This window comes from Cheilinus undulatus, linkage group 15, assembly GCF_018320785.1.
Source record: "Cheilinus undulatus linkage group 15, ASM1832078v1, whole genome shotgun sequence".
NCBI lineage: Eukaryota > Metazoa > Chordata > Actinopteri > Labriformes > Labridae > Cheilinus > Cheilinus undulatus.
This window is the reverse complement of record NC_054879.1, coordinates 41,494,719-41,513,786: the sequence shown is the minus strand read 5'-3', so window position 1 is coordinate 41,513,786 and position 19,068 is coordinate 41,494,719. Positions and strand designations below refer to the sequence as shown.

Genomic DNA, 19,068 nt, shown 5'->3' with positions numbered 1-19,068 from the left:
CTGACATCGTCTCTTCATCTGACATAAAAGGGGGTTTGCCTGCCTGTAAATCCATGTGGTGTTTTAAAAGCAAAGCATGACACTGACTATGTTCCTTTTAATGCTTCGAGAGTAAAAACTTAAGCTCCAGCAGCTTAGTGAGAGGGTTTACACTTCCCCAACCAAATCCATAATCTTCCCCAAACAAGCCCCCTCCTCACCCACCCCCAATCCTCATCGCTCCTCCCTGTGTGAGCGTGTCCTTCCCATGTGTAACGCCACTATCTCTCCAGGCTGCCTCATGCTGAGCAGAGGGCATCCCACCACTGAGGACCAGCTGTTTCCATATGGCCAGGGTGCTGATGAAAGCTGTGGGGAAGGAGCCAAAACACACCCTTCATATACACACACACATTGCTTCCTAATTGATCTGATTCAACCAGCAGGCGATACAGCAGCTGAATAGTTTCTGTATGTTGAGTTTTGTGCACCAACTGTGCTCTTTGCAGCAGCAGCAGAGCTGAATACAGGGAAGGCCGAGGAGTGTTTCTGTGGCAGTCTCTCTCATCCAGACGTATAAATCTGCTGTCAGGGTAAAGTGACCACGAGCCAAGCAGAGATGGGTTAGGCAGAGGCTGATTAGAGCAAAGGCACAGCTTGATTAAATGCAGCTGTTGCAGAGCCGAGTTATGGTGCTGCCATTCTCCGCTGCTGCAGCCCACCACAATAAGAGCGCTGTCCTTAATGAAGCACAAGTCGTACAGATTTAGACCTGTCATGATGCAGGCACTATTTCACACTAAAGCTTCAGAATACGTACTAAAACCTGTGATAGAACCCTGAGGGAATTTGCAAGGAATAGAGATTCGCTAGCTCTTTTAGTGCTCACATATATCTGAGCAAAATAAAGGGGTGGAAAGAAGCAGTTCATTAGCTCACTGTGGTTTTAGACTATTTCTGAAGACTGTGTGGGTGTAGCAGATCATATCTGGTCTCTCCCTGGCTCCAAACAAAGCAACAACCATGTGTCACCAGCATCATACAAGCCCTAAACAGCATGTCTGAGTCCCCTGAGTTAGACTGAAGAGAAGGCTGAATTCTTGCCAGATGAAAATTATTCATTCTGCTGTGTCACTGAAAGTTGAGTTGCAAAATGGGGCTCATACTGCAAGATAATCAGGCTGGTTTTGGGCCAAATTCCCTCCTTCCGACAAAGGTCAGGAAAAGGCTGATGGGTCTTAAGATTATCTAGGCAGATTTCCCTGTGGTGTGAGGTGAGTTAAGAATGATTTTACCCATTCTAATCTGCATGGAAGGTCATGTGTGATGGGCGGGGGTCAGCTGGGAAGCTACTCGGAGAGATGGGGCATGGGCCTGGTGCAGGCCTGGAGGATGACTATCAGAAGGCCAGAGCAGTACAGGACCAAGGTTGTTCCAGCAAAGTGCTGAACCTGCATGTATTAGTTAATACATGCAGTATTAGCCACAAATAAAACCCAGTGCTTTATGATGGCAGTGTAGAGTTAGCTAGACCAATGTTGAATGGAGTCTTCCCCAGGAAAATATCAATGCACTAGACCAGGGGTTCTCAACCTGTTCAGCCTGTGACCCCCAAATAAAGGTGCCAGAGACTGGGGACCCCAACTATACCTGAAGGTGGTTGAACACAGCAATCAAGAACAGTCATGTGCAGACAAGGCCGCCCATTAGGGGGGATAAATGGGAGAGCTTTCTGGGTCCCAGCCAAACTGAGGGCCAGCAAAACCATGGTCCATTGTAAAGTTAAGCTGTGGTATTTTATATTTAATCTGAATAATAACCACTCTTATCAAATAAACATTTTTTTAATTTGTGTAGTAAGTAGCCCTCTTAAAAATGTAAATCCTTTTGTTAAAAACAGAATTAAAATATGTTAATTATTGCAAAAATGGGTTAATAAAGGCAAAAAAAGGTGGGAAAGGTGGTGAAATTGGATTTTAAAAGTAGCAGAAATTAGTAAGAAAGGCCAAAAATGTGATAAGTAGCAAAAAATAAATAAATGGCAAAAAATGGGTTAAAGTGGTGAAAATTGGCGTGGTAAAAGGGGATTCAAAATTTGCTGAAATGGGGCTAAGGTAGCAAAAATAGTTGGAAATTTGGTGGAGTGGGATGAAAATCGATATAAACTGGCAAAAAGGTTAGCTGAGGCAGAAATAGTCAGAAATTGGCCAAAATGGGCATATCAAATTGTGAAATGTGACTTAAAAAAGGGTTAATATTGGCAATAATGTGTCAACAGAGCCAAAAATTGGCAAAGAGTGGCAAAATTTGGTTTAGAAGTGGCAAAAACAGGCGGAAAAAAGTGGTGAAGGGGTTAAAAATGGACATAAAATGGGTTTTAAGTTGTAAAAATGTGTTAAAGTTGGCAAAATTGGTGGGAAAAAGTGATAAAAATTGATTAAATTAGGCAATATTGGTGTAAAGTGGCAACATTGTAATTCAAAAATGTTCTTCGTTTTTTTAAGGCATCTGGAGACCCCCTCTCAGTGTCTCGCGACCCCCAGTGGGGTCCTGACCCCAACGTTGAGAACCCCTGCACTAGATGCTGAAGCTGTTAACATGTATTAATCATCAGCAGAGTTGCTAACTGTGTTTATTAAAGATAAATGGTATTTTTTTGCACCATTTATTGCGTTTTCATGATAAATATCGAAGATACAACAGCCAAAATCAAGTGAGATGCCAAAAAGTTCAAATGTATTTAAATGATAGCATTTGCCTAGGGATTTAAACTAATTAAGAAGTTATAAATGCTTACTTTTATGTACAAATCACATAATTGATTAGGGTGGATTAAGGTTTAAGGTGGCTTTAGCATCACTTAAGAGCAAGCATCTGGCATGGTTACTGCTTGCATGGTTTCAGCTTTATAAATGGAAAAATACAACACTAGTGCATTTAAGTTCCTGAAGTATGCTGCACTCTTGTCATGGTTAGTATAAATCAAAGCAAACACTTGGCATGCACATAAAAAGTGTGTGAAATCAAACCATTATGTAACTGTGAAACCTCTCATTCCACAACTATGGGCATTAATTTGCTGATATAACAGCCTCGGCTCTTCTTGGAAGGCTTTCCACAAGATTTTGGGATCAGGCTGCGGGGATTTAACTCCCATTCAGACACAAGAGCATTAGTGATGTGGTGTGATAAGACCTGGCTCACAGTTAGGCTTCCAGTTCATCCTGAAGGTGTTGGATGGGGTCGAGGAAAGAGCTGTGTGCAGGCTGGTTGGAAACGAGGAGATGGTGCAGCTGAAGGTATGCTGTGCATAATTAAAAACAGCACAAAGCAACATAAAAGAAGGAAGTCAGTGATGCACAAATGATCATTTAAGCACCAGCTGATCTTTTTGTACTCCTCTTTTACACCAAACTTTCTGATTGATCCCAGAAATGACACTAGCAATCATAAAAAGTTACAACCAATGCTAATGTCAGAGTACAAAAAAAGGCTAAAGATGTAAATGCTAAATATGTTGACATTTAGCATGTACAAAGCTAACCATTATCAGTGCTAGCCTGCCACCTTAGAATGCAAAAGGTAGCTAAAAACAAAAACTAAGTTGAACACTATTCAACAGTTCATTTTGGTCCTTTAGCAGCTGAAAGAGTGAACTATGGAGCGACTAGAGCCTACAGATGAACAAAAGCCAAAAATTCTTCCTTTTATTGCCTCTGTTTTGGTTCCTTCCAACAAATGGGGACAATATCTGGCTCTAGGAGAGCTAAGTCTTCCACTATACATGAGGCTAATCATCTGACTGCTATGTATTTCTGAGCAAGTGTATGGTGAGCTTTTGGAGCTATCCTGCTGAAAAACTTTATCTTTTTTTTAACCAGGCTGTGAGAGCAGTAAAATGCACCAAAACAGCAGAACTGCAGACGCTTAAAATTTAGTCAAAGTACAGTACAGAGCTGCATGAGTGCTTGTGACGCAGCAGATTAACTTGAAATCTGTGTTAATCGCTACCAGCTACAGCTCAAACAGCATCTCTTCTCAAAATTGCTACTGATATTCTGTGGATGTACAGTGCCAATTAATTTTTTCAAATCAATCATGTCAATATAATTTGGCTATAAAAAAAAAAAAAAGGAAAAAAACTCCTTGATGTCAAAGTGAAAAAAGAGTTTCTTTGAAGTAATCCCAATAAAATAAAAATATGTAATGTATAGGAAGTGATTGCATAAATATTCACCCCTTTAAAGTGACTGATCTAATTCAACAGAGGTCCAGCCAAAAGGAGGTAGAAATCTCACAATTAGGGAAATGGGGATCATCTGAGTGCAGTGAATGTGTCCCAGTTGATTGTAGTCTGAAGACACCTTTGTCAAGAGGGACCTGGATGCAGCCGAGGACCTCCACTTCACACCAGAAGTTGGACGAGCACTGCCACATCTTGTCTTCTAATACAGGAAGTCACGTGAATTGAACGTCTTTTTCGTTGTTTTCTTCGTGCCGTATTAATATAGGAAGGTCCACCGCATAAGGAAATACAAGTAGACAAAAAATATAAGTTTCAAGACTAACAAGCACAGCGATTACATAACATTCATTTTATTGAATCGATTTATGATCCAAATAAATTATAAAAAAAATATCCATACATATATGAAACTGTATATAAAAATATTGTATTTCAAATCATACATGAAAGCAGATTCTGCTTCTATGTTTCACTATAAGTTAGACTATTATTTTTAATATGGATCATTGATCATTTATTATAAACGATTCATTATCCTTGTATACTGTATTGAATGATGTAGTGGACTTTCCTCTGGCAACATGGCAGCTAAGTCAACGACTGCCCAGCCAGCCAATCTCCGTTCGCATATTAAGTCTGTGCTCAGTGATACGTGAATTTCGATCATAAATCGATTCATTAAAATTAATGTAATATTACAGCTGTGCTTGTTAACTCAAAAACTCGCATATTATTTGTCTACTTGTATTTCTTTATGCGGCGGACTTTCCTCTAGTAGTATGGCAGCGACACACGGAGAAAACAACAAAGACGTTCAGTTCAAGTGACTTCCAGTATTAGAGGACGAGATATGGAGATGATTTTCCAAATTCCGATGTGAAGTGAAGATCCACGGCTGCATCCAGGTACTCTTGCCTGTTTCTGGAAGATCCAGTCACTGGTTAATCAGAATTCCTGGCTACCATTTCCCCATGAAGACAAAAGAACACTCCAAGCAACTTAAAGAAAAGGTTTTAGAGAAGTATAAGTCATATCACCACATACACACCATCCCCACTGTGAAGCACGGTGGTGGCAGCATCATGCTGTGGGGATGCTTCTCAGCGGCTTGGGAATGGCTCTTCACGCCTGATCCTGCACAACCTGACAGAGCTTGAGCAGTTTTGCAAAGAGGAATGAAGTAAAACTGCAGCGTCCAGATGTGCAAGCCTGATTGAGACCTATCCACACAGACTCAGTTTTCACTTTGACATTTAAGAGTCTTTTTTTCATTTCTTTAGTAAAAAAAGCCAAATTATATTGACAATGCTTGATTTATAAAGTAAAAAAAGGTTAAAACATCCAAGGGGTTGAATACTTTTTATAGGCACTGTGGGACTATTTTGCTTGTGCATCCTTTTAATGCTTCTTGAGACCCAGGTCAACCCAGGAAGAATGTGGAAGTAGCCTGATGAAGGACTAGAAATTTTCAAGAGTGCTTGTGTGAAATGGTTTAAGACTGTCTTTCTGTTCCCTTCTTCTCTGAGAGCCTTGAGACTAAACTTTAAATTTTTAAAAATTGGTTACTTTTCCACCAAACGAGGGTCATCAAATGCAACAAAAGCTGAAGACAGTGTACATAATCAGCAGCTGGACAATTATTCCTCTTCCCTCTTCATATATGCCTCATGGACCTCCCCTTGCAGAAAGGTTACGGTCTAAAGAAAAAACACGCTCAGCAGCTCGCATTTCTTTCATCAAAGGGGATGCCAAGAAAATGTCACCAATCTCCATTTTTATGACCTCTGTCCATAAATCCCTGGCGCTAGTTTACACAGTAGCAGCCAAGTCTGAAGTGAGTCAGTGCATCCTGATTCAGCTGTCTCAGTCCCAGACCGGGTTGGGTCTGCCTAGGTTCATTAGGTCTGAACTCGGGCTTACAGGATGCTACCTCTGTTTACATGTGTATGAGCGCTAGCATGCTTGCATCACTACACTGACCTCCACATGCTCCAGCTGACAGAGACAAGCTAAATAAAGATGACAGCGATGTCTGCACACGTCCGCCTGAGGTTTCCACTGCAGGGTAAACCAAACAACCCCCCCCCCCCCCCCCAACCCCCTCACTCAACCCCTCGCTCTTGTTAGTAAGCTCCTGTCAGCAAAAACAACACAAAGGTCAGGTGTAAAGTAGCTTTGTGCTCCCTCTTCTCTTCTCCTCTAGGAGATTTTTTTGGTATTGTCCAATTCACTTGCGATAAGTCAGGCCGGATTGGACCCACTAAACTCCTCCTGGGGAGTGCTGCTGGGTGGGTGGTATGGATGGTGAGCAGACTTCCAATACCTTAAGGCTTAAAGGAGAGAGACAGGAGGAACAAAGGGAATCATAGCTGGTTGGATATGGGAGTTATGGCAGTGATTTTCTCGAACAAAGCCAAGTGGTCAGACATTGTTGAACAGAATATCAGCAGGAACTAGAAAAATAGATTCAAATTCATTTTCCTTGTGTCTCTAGTTCAGGGGGCCCTGCTGGTCAAGAGGCCCCCAGCTGGTTCAGATATAGCTTGACAGATAATGGAGCAGTCATCTCACACTGGGGGGTTTTCAGCTGTGACATTCAGCAACACCGCAGGAGGCTGATGGAGGTCAAAGATGAGGGGTGCTGATTTAAAGAATGATAGGAAATAACAAATGCAGAGGAAGGAAATGTCACTTCTGGGATTGTTTCCAGAGCTTAGCTAATAATACAGCAAAAAAACGCTACAGCCATATATAAAAAAGCTGGTATTTCAAACTCTGAGACAAATGCATCTTAACAGATGTTGAAAAAACAGCCATTAACACTGCAAAAAAGATGCAGAAATATCATAACTAAATGTTGTGCATGTTATTTTATCTGGTTGTTGTGCTTCCCTCAAAAGTCAGCTCGCTTCTCAAATGGCTATCATTTTATTCCATGGCACGATCCACAGAGGACATCCTTGGGATTCTCTCAGCATAACAGGGTTGCAGTGGATTAATTTAGATTAATCATGATTAAATATCATTCATTTTTAATCTATATTAATCACGTTTCATTTTGCATAAGCAGGCAGACTCAAGAAAGTCTGCCAGGGCTATTCATTTACAAATTCAACTGGGCCAAATTTTTAAATCAAGAAACGTAGCCGGGCCAGACATGTTTGGCACCCAGTAAGCAGCTGGTAATGTCAAATTTCGAAACAATACAGATCAATTTGATGAAAAATATACACTTTTATTCATAGTCTCCCTTTTAAATTTGGTGTTCTGTCAGGGTGGTTTGTCGCAAGCTTGGCGACGCGTTAGCCAAAGTGCTAGCAGAATCCTTGACGAACATATGCTTCGCGTTAACATGGTATTTTAAGCTGTAAGTGCTTCGGTGAAAACAAAACTCCTTACTGCAGAATGTGCATAATACTTTATGTCGGTCAACTGTTCTGTCTTCGTTTTTTTGTGCTCAAATTTCCTATCGAGAGGGCCGACGTGCTGTTTAGTGTCTTCCACGTTGAGTTGGTTGGCCACTACTGGATCAATGGCCCATTTGCACATGCGCGGCGGCATGCCGACGGTAGCCCTACTTGGACAAACGGCTCGAAATGCGTTGCCAGAGACGTTTCAGGGATTTTGCGTCATTCTGCACTGTAGATGGATAAATTGTGTTATAATTTTCAATCAGATTAATCATGATGATGGATTAAATCGCATTAGCGCGTCAAAGCCCTAAAAAACCCTCAAAAATGCAGTTCCAAACTATTACGCACAACAGAGTTGACATTTTATAGGTTGTAAAGAACTGAAAATGGTCTTTTGTTGAATTTGCAGCATTAGGAGGTCATATTTACTGAAATCAAAGCTATTTCAATCAAAAACATCTTAACAGGCCAAATTACACGTTAACATAGGAGCCCTTCTTTGATATCACCGTCACAATTTTTGCATCCATTGAACTTGTGATTTTTTGAAGAGTTTCTGCTTGAATTTCTTTGCAGGATGTCAGAATATCCTCCTAGAGCTGGTGTTTTGATGTGAACTGCCTCCCACCCTCATAGATCTTTGAGGGTTGAGGTCAGGGGAGGATGGGGGCCACACCATTAGTTTCTCTCCTTTTATGCCCATAGCAGCCAATGACACAGAGGTATTCTGTGCAGCATGAGATGGTGCATTGTCATGCATGAAGATCATTTTGCTACAGAAGGCACGGTTCTTGACTTGACTGGTTAATGAAGTACATTTTTGATCAACTGTGCCCACTTCTGCTAACTGAAACTGCAATATGCACATTTATTATGAACAATTTAAAACTGGTGAGGCTCTAGTATTCTTTCAAGCACATTGGATCATTTGAAACACGCCTCACACCACAGGAAAATCTGGCAAGATCATCTTTAGAGCCATCATAAAAAAATGGGACTTTGCTCCGGATTGCTGGAAGGGAAGAAAAAGGCCTAAAATCCTCTTGATTATCTTGTAGTGTGTGCTCACTTTAAATGGACTTCAAATGATGAAAGTACAAATTCTACCTTTCACATGGCAGCAGTGGAAAACCCTTGAAATGATTAAGGATACTTTTATTGAAGCATGGCTCCTCTGACAACACTCCTTAGGGCTCGGCTGAAATGTGAACTTCAGTAGCAGGCGGATACATCTCCACACTGAATCCTCCTCTTATTGGAAACATGTGTGGAGGCTGCAGCGGTTTGAACTCCTTCGTATCACATGGAGGGATCTGTGCATGTGTGTCAGTGTGGATTTGCACATGCAGGTGTATAGCTGTTGAAGGATGGTGGGACAGGGAGGTCAGCGGCAGCCACAGCTCATTGAGATTCAGGTCATGTCCTGCAGAGGTTCCCAGGGTGACTCGACTACAGCGGAAAGCTGACGGGGGCCTCTGATAATCCTGTCAAATTACCTGCAGACCCTCGCTGCACATACGGATGTGTGACCATGCATATGTTTGTTGTAATGTCGCCATAATTAGGACAGCTTTAATGCGATTACACCTAAATTAGAACATGATGTGTTTATCCAAGTCCCTTTTAATGTGGTGTAACATTCTCAAGATTAGTGTTACATTTTTTTTGGCTGTTTTCCTCCCAAAACTCCCAGCTGCAGATGAAAAACACCAACCGAAGTAAGGGGAAAGTGATGATTTGGCTGCCACAGCTGTCAGAGTCATTCTGTCACAGTAGGCCAGCCTTCAGGCCTGGAGAGGACAACCATGAAAATATGTCCCCTGGATTCAATAGGGGTTGTAGCTGTGATGGAGCTCACCTCCCTCCTCCTCCTCCTTTTTCCCCACATTCCCTGCCTTTTCTGGGAGCCTGTCTGTGCAGCTAGAAACATATTGATTTAGCATAAAGCATAATTAAGTGTCCTGTTGTGACCGCCGTGTGCTGAATAACAGCACATTGCTTTGCTCATTTTGTGCGAGGATCTCCCTCCGTTCATCCGAGCGCCATAAATCACAAGATAGACGTAACAGTTGTGTGTTTGCTTCTGCACAAGCTAAACACACAGCAGCAGAGTTGACTGAACATCCCAACGCGCTCGCTTTCCCTGCAAACTCTGGGTCACAGTTAAACACACACTGATGCAACATGCTTTAAAATTTGATCACACCCTTGCCCAACTTTTAAAAAGAAGAGTGCAAAGGGGGGTTTTAGAGCAGCTGGAGTTACCAAAAAAAGATTGGCCTCTTTTTTTTTCCCTTCATCTGCCTGAATCTCTCTCAGAGCTCTTCAAATTCTGGACCCATGCTGGTCGTTCTCCACCAGCACCCCTTCACAGAGCCGAGGATTACTGTCAGTCAGGAGGAGGGAGTGTCACTTCACATTTAGGCTGAGAATCCATGTTTAGTTTAGCTAGATAATAGCAGACTGAAGAGCTGAATAATGCATGTAAAGTGCTATTACCGTATTAGAGAATAGGAAGACTTTATATTCACCACTTCATGTAAAACCAAGCTCAATTTTTCAATACCAATTTTTTTGTAATATGACTCTTAATAAATCCAGCAGTGTCTTTTCATTTTTCTTATCCAGGAATCAAAATCTACAAGGTGACCTACAAGGTGACCTTGAATCAAGAAATCCCTTAAATAAAACCCATCTGACAAAGTGAATCAAGCTAAAAGATCTCAAAAAGCAACACAATGTCAGTATTATTGACATCTATCAGTCTGGAAAGGGTAACAAAGCCATTTCTGTGGCTTTGGGGCTCCTGGGAATCAGGGTGAGAGCCATTATCCACAAATAGGGAAAACTTGGAACAGTGGTGAATCTTACCAGGAGTGGCTGGACAACTAAAATTGCTACAAGAGTGCATTGACGACTCGTCCAGGAGGTCACAAAAGAGCCCAGAACAACATATGAAGGCCTGCAAGGCCTCACCAGCCTCAGTTAAGGTCAGAGATCGTGATTCAACAATAAGAAAGAGACTGAGCAAAAATTGCCTCCATGGAGAGTCGCAAGACTTAAACTACTGCTGAGCAAAAAGTACAAAAAGGCTCGTCTCACATTTGCCAGAAAACATCTTGATGATCCCTTAGACAAGAAAATATTCTGTGGACTGAGAAGACAAAAGTTAAACTTTTGGAAGGTGTGTGTCCAGTTTCATATGGTGTAAAACTAACACAGTATCATACCAACAGATAAACATGGTGGTGGCAGTGTGATGGTCTGTTGCTGCTTTTCTGCTTCGGCTGTCTTGCTGTAATTGGAATTGGAACCATAATTTCTGCTCTCTACAAGAAAATCCTGAAGAAGAAAGTCCAGCCATCAGCTCATGACCTCAAGCTCAACGCACTTGGGTTATGCAGCAGGATAACGACCTCAAACACAACAGCAAGTCCAACTCTGATTGGCCTAAAAATAATAAATTGTTGTCACATGACCAATACGTCCGTACCATTAAGAAAAAGAAAAGAAAAGAAAAGTGACAGTATTTACCCGTCAAACTTAGTGGTAGCAATGCTGCTAAGTGTTTGCTAAGCGCTTCTAAATCACCAACGAAGAAGAGGCAGTAGCTAGCAAAACACACAAAGAAGAAAAGTGGGCTCCCTGCTCCTACTGCAAGAGAGGCAGAGCAGCGAGACCCGCTGCCCTTTTCTCCCTCTCAAATCCGCGCTGTTTTTTAAAAAGCCTCCAGATGAGAAAGCAGAGAGTGTCAAAGATAACACCGCTGCTAAAATATTTTAAATACTATAAAAGACGTAAAAAAAAACAAAACAACAAAGGTGTTTTGAAGCGCTCCGCTCTGACTCTTTTGTAACGTCCCATCCTGTGTTTACATGAGCTACTCTGGAGTCCTTCACTGACGTAGATGAGTACGGATTCTGCACAAATACTCCCTGCACCGGCTTTTTATTGAAAGTGGTGTTTCAGCATTCTTCATAAATCATAAATATGATATATTGCTCTAAAAAGCATGTATTTTAAATTGAATAATATGTTGCATTTATTTCTAATTTTTCCAAGTCCTGATATCAGGCTGTTTTCTGTTTTGTTTTCATTTTGCTCGTTTTGTGTCTTATGTTTATACATCACAGGCTGTATCAGCCATCACTGATACTTCTAAATAACACTAGATGGATTCAAGTATTGGTTGAAATACATTTCAAACATGTATTAGCTGCACTAATGTTAATATAAGAAAAAATAATAAGTAAGGGAAATCTAGAATTATAAATCTGGGACATTTTCTTTTTATCGATTAACCAAACCCATACCAAACCATGAGCTCCGTGAACCATTACACCCCTAGTATTCATTAAATTCTGTTTCTTTAACCAGTGAAAAAAGTCCTCAGAGTAGCTTTAAGACGAAAGTGTTTCCACCTGTCTCCCTTTAAATTTACACAACCTTAACGTGATAGTTTTCTAAAATAAATTAATGTATAATTCTGAAATATGGTAACTAATTCAAGACAAATTATAATCCACTTGTTTCATCAATCTGTCCTTTTAAGGCAGGGGTGTCAAACTCAATCACAGCAGGGGCCAGATTCTGGTTTCAGGACTAACCTGAGGGCCTAGGAGGGTCCCCTTTTTAACTATAAACTGTCAACCTTGTTTCACCGGTATAAAAAAACCCCAAAACTTAGCACTGATGATAAACAATTTTGACATTTAAAAAGTTAAAACGATTAGTTTAAAGACTCACAATCTGAGAAAAGCACATTTATTAGTTCAAAAAAGGTTAAAACACGAAATTGAAAAATAATGCTTTTTAAAGGAAAATGTATTAGAAAGAAAGTCAAAATCATGAGTTTAAAAGGGCAAAATAAGAAATAAAATTTGTAATCATGCATTTAAAAGTCAAAATGTGATTCAAAATTTTTTACTGTAAGTCTAAAAGGTCAAACTATGGGATTATGAAGTCAAAGTTTGGAGTTAAAAATATGAGGTAAAATACAAAATAACTGGTTAAAAAGGTCAAAATATCACTTAAAAATTATAATTATGAATCTTAAACCTCAAAATATTATATGAGAAGTCAAAATTATGACTTGAAATGCTCAAAGTATGAAATTAAAAGTCAAAATCCTAAATTTGAGACCTAATTGTAAGATGCTAAATTGAAAATGTGAAATTAAATCACAAATTACCCACATTCCTGACTTCTTATCTAAATATTTTTACTCCTTTCGCAGATTTTTTGACTTAACAAGGATATCTTAAATCATCAAGGATAAGTTCACATTTTTATACTTGAGGAAATCTGCAGACCTCACACTGATGGGCCAGTTATAACAGAAATATGAGATCATCTTGTGGGGTGGATTTATATGTTCCACAGGCTGGATTTGGCCCCCGGGCCTCGAGTTTGACACCTGTATTTTAAGGCAAAAGGAACCTGCTTCACCTGCAGAATTAAGAGACATCAACCTCCTTCAATTAGCAGTAAATACTGCAGAGAACTGTAACTGTGAAAGCAATCAATAGGTTAATTAGGAGATTAATTAAGTGTGACTGTGAGAGACAGCTCCCACAAGGTCAGGCCAAGATGAAGACAAGCTTTTCATATAGACTATATCCTGAACACAAAACATGTCAAAGAGGTATTTCTTAATGATCCAGACTGATTTAACGGTCAGTGCTCTACTGACAGAGATTACCTGACCCCAGACAGGAGGTCTACATGGAAGAGATTACAGACGGTACAGTTTGTAGCACAGTCAGAAGTTAGAAATAGAAAATCCAGTAAAACAAAGTGCCTGTGTGAATAAGCTGACTTCTGTTTCAGCCCTGGGGAGAGACTGCCTCATAAAACTGGAGTTTGTTACACTTTAAAATATCGGCCCTTTCTGCTGCTGTCATTTCAATAAGTGGATTTAACTGATAGGACTTTTTATTCGTCATAAAAGGAAAATGAGAGAGAAAAACAGTAAAAATGAACAGTCAAGGAGTGAAAATGTGAATATACTGGCACGACCCAAAGAGATATAAAAGGTTATTACATTGTTTCAATATGGCTTTGTGTTTTTAAAGCTGCTGTGAGGATTTTTTAACTGGTAGTGAAACAGACTGGCGATCCAGACTGGTGCCTCTCAGAAGCAAAGAAAACTTCAGCAGAGTGAGATTTTTATGCCTCCAAGCCAGTGATAGTCAAGGCTGAAGGTATAATCTGATTAGATTTTGTAGGTCAAAGGTTAAAGGTCGAGGTAAATAGGCCTGATGTTCATTCCTTTCTTGTTATTGTGATATGTCAACAATGATTTGAAGGATTTTCTTCAAAATGTGCACAAACGTCCACTCTGACTTAATGAACTGATTAGATTTATGACATTATAGGTCAAATGTCAAGATCATTGAGCCTCATGCTCCTTGTCAATGTAACATAAAACAAAAGTATTTGGCCACACCTGTTAACTATTGAATTCAGGTGTTTCAACCAGATCTGTTGCTACAAGTGTATAAAGTCAAGCACCTAGCCATGCAGACTCCATTTGTAAACATCTGTGATCCTAAATGGGTCGTTCTGAAGACCTCAGGTACTTCCAGCGTGGTACTGTGACAGATGCCACCTCTGCAATTAGACTGTTCAAGACATTTCTCTCTGATGGATATCCCACAGTCAACTGTAAGTGATATTATTATAAAGTGGAAGCATTTAGGAACAACAGCAACTCAGCCATGAGGCTGAAGACCACATAAATTCACAGAGAGGAGACAATGATTGCTGCTAAAAGTCACCAATGCTCTGCTGATTCCATAGCTTAAGAGTGCTGAACTTCCACTGGCATTAGGACGAGCACAAAACCTGCTTCATGGATGAGTTTCCACTGCCGCGCAGCTGCACGCAAGCCTCACATCACCAAGTCCAGTACCAAGAGTCAAATGGAGTAGTGTAAAGCACATGACACTGGACTGTGAAGCTATTTGGCAGTCGGATGGGTGAGTCTGGGTTTGGTGGATGCCTGGAGAGCATTACCAGCCTGACTGCACTGTGCCAGTCAAGTGAAGGCCAATCTTGATGCTTTAGCGCCAAGAAATCTACGACAATGATATGATTCCAACTGTGTGGCAATAGTTTGAGGAAGGCTCGTTCTCTATTCCATGACTGTATTCTCATGACTGTGCCCCAGTGCACAAAGTGAGGGCTATAGAGACATGGTTTGATGAGTAGGGCCCTGATCTCAAATCCATTTGAGCACCTTTGGGCTGAACTGGTACAGAGATTGCAAACCAGGCCTTCTCTTACCACATCAGTGCTTGACCACATTAATGCTCTACAGAATGACTGGGCACAAAAAAAAAACACAGAAACACTTGAAAACCTTGTGGAAAGCCTTTCAAGACTTCCCTTTCACCACCTAGTGCTTGTACAACTTGCACAGGCATTGAGCTGCCAGTTGGTAGTTCTAGTTTGCCATGTAATCCTTGTTGTACATGTACAAGACAATCAGTAGAGTAAATACTCTACTAACAAGGGAGACCAAAGGTGAAATCAAGGTCTCCTATGGAAACTGTCAACAAGTTTTGAACTAAACAGACTGGATGAATGCCAGAGTTTTGGCTGATTTATTGAAGAATATCCAGGGATGCACCAATGCATTGGTTCACCATTGTGCAGCTGAAAACAGCCCAGTTTTCAAACAGTGGCCATTGGCCAAATAATGTGGAATAAACAGATATCAGTTCAATGTTCATCTGTTCTGTCCCATCATTGTTATGCTTGAATTTAGTATCTGGCTGCTGAACTACAGATTTTTACAGGGCAGGAAAAGAGCCCATTTTCATCAACTCTGATCTGTTTTTATGGCCAAATGGAAAAAAGTTGGCATCCAAGGGTATTAAACCAACAGAAATGATGAAAAAACATTGGCATTGGTATCTGCATCAACAAAAATGTCATAGAAAACACTGGTGTTGGTATAAGCCCAAATTTTCACAATCAGTGCATCTCTAGTAGCAACATTTTTAAAATCTAAGTATTTTTTTGTAGCATGTTCCTGCATTATTTGGGGGATTTTCAAATTGAATAGCATCTCTTCTGAAAGAACACCGTCTACAAAATGGCATTAAATCCATATTAGTCCTCTGGGTAATGAGTACAAAAAACTGCAAACCTATAAAGCTGCATCCACTGTATATGCAGCCATTCCCAGTAAACAACACCAGTCCAAAACCAGCTTTATTTAAGTCTGCACTATGTTCTCTCAAAGAGATTAGATTTTTGAATCCATTTTGGCGACTTAGAGGAAATGTATTTACTGCACTGGCACAGGTTTCTAAACCAACTGTTGCCATATTTAGTTTTCTAATCTCAGTCTTGGATTTTGCTCTCGCAGTAAAACAATAGCAGAGGAGATTAAACTCATATTATGCTCAAAAGAGAAGAAGAGCAGATGTCGAATTAGCTCTCTGGGCACAGATCAGTGACATGCAAAGCTTTGCTTTACCAAACCTCAGACACAAAACAGATGGGGTTCAATCCTGTGGAAAAAAACGCTCCTATCCAAGGTATGTTAATTAAGTATAAGCAAGTGTGCCACCCCGCATGTATAAACAGCAGCTTCTAATATTGGAGCAGACACACTGATCTACATAATCACTGTGATATCTGCTTAATGCTGCAAGTGTGCTGGAGAGATCAAGAGTGAGGGAGAGAGAGCCTCAGAGAGAGCGCAGTGATAATGTGGGGTGTCATTAAGATATGGTGTGTAAGCATTATAAGGAATATAATTAATATGGAGAGCCAGGCTTGCCAAATTCACACTCATTAATTTATACACATTTATAATCCTGAGGCTTGAAAGTGCAGCTTCAACAAACAGAGGAATTTCAATGAATGCTGGAGACCAAAAAGTTGAGACTATTTCAGTTTTGGGTAAGAAAAAGAAGGCTGATTGGCTGTTACCATCCATACCTTTAAATAAGAAAATGCTGTGTTATTTATGAATGCCATCACTGAAATATTCTTATGAAGACAGACCTTAAAAATTCTGGTGTCTGTTTGACAATTTCCTTTAAAATTTTTCTTTTAAATATACTCAGAAAATTCATAGACATCCATGTGATACATTAACTTGATCTAAAAAAAAAACAGTACAGCTAACACTCAGTTATTCACATTAATTATTCACTTGTTCCTGGTTGTATTTTATTCTCTCTATATCGATATTTAATTTTTGCTGATATCCAATATGCAGAATATAATTTTAGTTGACAGCAATATCAATACAGATATTTAAATTTATTTCAGAACTAAAATTTCAGTTCTTAAAACACACAAGGTAAAGATTGAGGATGACTTCACAGCTTAAAACACATTTCATAGTGTAAGGAAGGATTAAAAAAGACTTCAGGTTTGGCCTAAACACACACAACTGTTTATTTGTTGTATGGACAGCTGATACATGCAGATTTTTAAAGCCAAAATATCTGTTGAAAATATCAGTAGAAATGTTCATATCTGCCAATACCGATATTTTAATTTTTAGCTAATATCTGCTGATACTATACTGATAATATGTTTCCCTAACCAAGAGGAGGACAATATAGTCTGGCTATCCTTCAGATAAAATAAGAAATGTAGTCATTAATTAGGGATGCATGATGTTATCGGTCTGATATCGGTAGATATTAGCTAAAAAAGCAAATACCAGCATTGGCAGATATCAAAATATCTGCTGATATTTACATCTGATATTTTGCCTGTGTATTTCAGCATATATGGACTGTAAATTTTGTGCATGTCTACTAAAAAATTAGTGTAGTTTTAGGCTGAACCAACAGACCCGTATTAGTTGAGGTTTTTTCTATCCTCATTTTTTAAACTTCAAAGTGTTTTTAAGGTTTAAGTTTTTTTCCTTGGTCATCCTCAAACCTTAAAGTGTGTCCAAAAAGACTAAAATTTCGCCCGAAAAGCATATTTATATTAGGGATGCATGCGGTTGATCACTAAAATGATTAAATTTGCTTATTAAATTAGTTGTCACGGGATTTACGAGTCATCTAAACAATTGAGTCTATAATGCTTTTTTAAATTGTAATGAAACTCCCGCCACTAGAGGCTGCTGAAGCTTCAGTTAATGGTTGCTGCTTTCACAGATGTTAACATGAAAAGCTCAGCGGTGGCTTAGCGGTTAGCGTGTAGTAGGAGCAGCACGGTATCACGGTTTTTTAAAGTAGTAAATAGAAGTAAAGTGGTATGTAGGCTGTCGAGGGTTGAACTCACAGGCAACTTCCACCCGAAGTGAAAAGAAGCCACATATCAAAGCATGATATTAATCTGCAAAGAGGAACGAATGCTGGCGGCACTAGCTTGTAATGTTAGCCTTACTGTAGAGAGTATATCAGGCAAACATACCACCTGCTGACACTATGGCCCTGTGAGGAATTAGGCCTTGTCCACACGGAGATGAAAACTATATATTTCAGTTTCGTTTTGAAAAAAAGAAAAAAGAATCTGTAAATATGGGATCATGTCAGGAAACGTCCACGTAAGCACAGAACCACTGAGAACGACTGAAAACACTGTAGTATCTATGCCAAGCCAGTAAGTGGCACTGTAACGCTGCCACGTAAATGCACCAAAAGAGAGATGAAGACTACAGAAAACTCCCCATAATAAGCTCAGAAGATTCTGCAGCATGAACACACCCCTGTAAACTGCCATTGTTGCTTTGTTTGACCTGCGCATGCAGCGTAAGTGGACTACACTATGTATAATGTAATAATTTCAAGAAAGATGCAGTTGACTGTCCACACGGAGACGAAACGGTAAGCGTTTACAGATTTGTTCAGTCTGGGACCCTGTTTCAAAAAGCAGCGTTTACGGCCTCCCAAAACACTGTTTTCGCGTGGATGAAATGCAGAAATGACAAAAAACTTTTGCATATACTCCTGAATTCGTCTCCGTGTGGAAAGGCCTTAGTTTGTTTTCTAAGGATTTTCTCATCTTTAGACTTGTCAGTTAAAGGAAATTTAAATGAGCTTTTAAGTGAATACGGAAATAGATACTTAGGAACACCCTTAATTTGAATATCCATATCAATACTGGCTAAAATGAATCTGAAATATCGTTATATTGGATATTGGCAAAAATCCACTTTTGTGTATCGCTACAACTAAATAAATTAGCTTTTGCTGTACGTACACATTAATCTCTGGAGGATAGAAACTGGGGACTTCTATAATGTTATGGTGGTAGATGAAGATACTAGGACGAGGAGAGAATGCTCTCCTGTTGGTAGACGTCAGGGAAGACAAAGGCGTGTGAAACTAGACGATGACGTGAGAAAATTCTAACATGCCAGTTCTATCTAACCGTAGTCGTGGTATGCATCATTGATTAAGTCACACTAGAAGTGCATTTGTTGTTTCAGCTCGTATTCAGGCC

The 19,068-nt window shown here is 39.9% G+C and overlaps 1 protein-coding gene across 3 annotated transcripts in view; it reads right to left on the bottom strand.

Moving 5' to 3' along the window:
* Positions 1 to 19,068, bottom strand: part of LOC121522737 (FERM, ARHGEF and pleckstrin domain-containing protein 1) — a 117,330-nt gene that overhangs the window by 57,330 nt on the left and 40,932 nt on the right. Inside the window, exon 1 of one of the 3 annotated variants that reach the window (XM_041807370.1) lies at positions 3,184 to 3,270. The exons of the other annotated variants lie outside the window; for them this stretch is intronic. The gene's annotated coding sequence lies outside the window, so the exon portion shown is untranslated. Of the gene's footprint in view, positions 1 to 3,183; positions 3,271 to 19,068 lie in introns of those variants that run through there. 3 annotated transcript variants of the gene reach the window in all.